Genomic DNA, 413 nt, shown 5'->3' on the forward strand with positions numbered 1-413 from the left:
GCGTACCCTTTTTCCTTTCCTCCAACCCCAATGCATTCTTTTCTTTTATTTTTTTAAATTTTATAATTTTTTTATTAAAAAGAACGATTTTAATACAAAATAAAACATTTAGGACGATTCTAAATAAAAAATTACATTAGGGACGATTTCGATTCTGACCCTCAACGTTAGGGACCAAAACAATACTTATCGCTTTCTAGAATGAACATCTTGTAATTGATTTCAAACAAACTATGCCAACTAAGATGAACAATTTTCACTAGTTAGTGTAATCACATACCATTAATGTGTAAAAAATACACGATTCTATGAAATTAGAAGGAAAAAAAAAGGAGGGGGAGGAGGGAGGGGTTAACCAAATTAAGAAACTCACATAATGATATACATATATATAAAAAAAAAAAATGTAAGGA

Source organism: Arachis duranensis, chromosome 2 (genome assembly GCF_000817695.3).
Source record: "Arachis duranensis cultivar V14167 chromosome 2, aradu.V14167.gnm2.J7QH, whole genome shotgun sequence".
Taxonomy (NCBI): Eukaryota; Viridiplantae; Streptophyta; class Magnoliopsida; order Fabales; family Fabaceae; genus Arachis; species Arachis duranensis.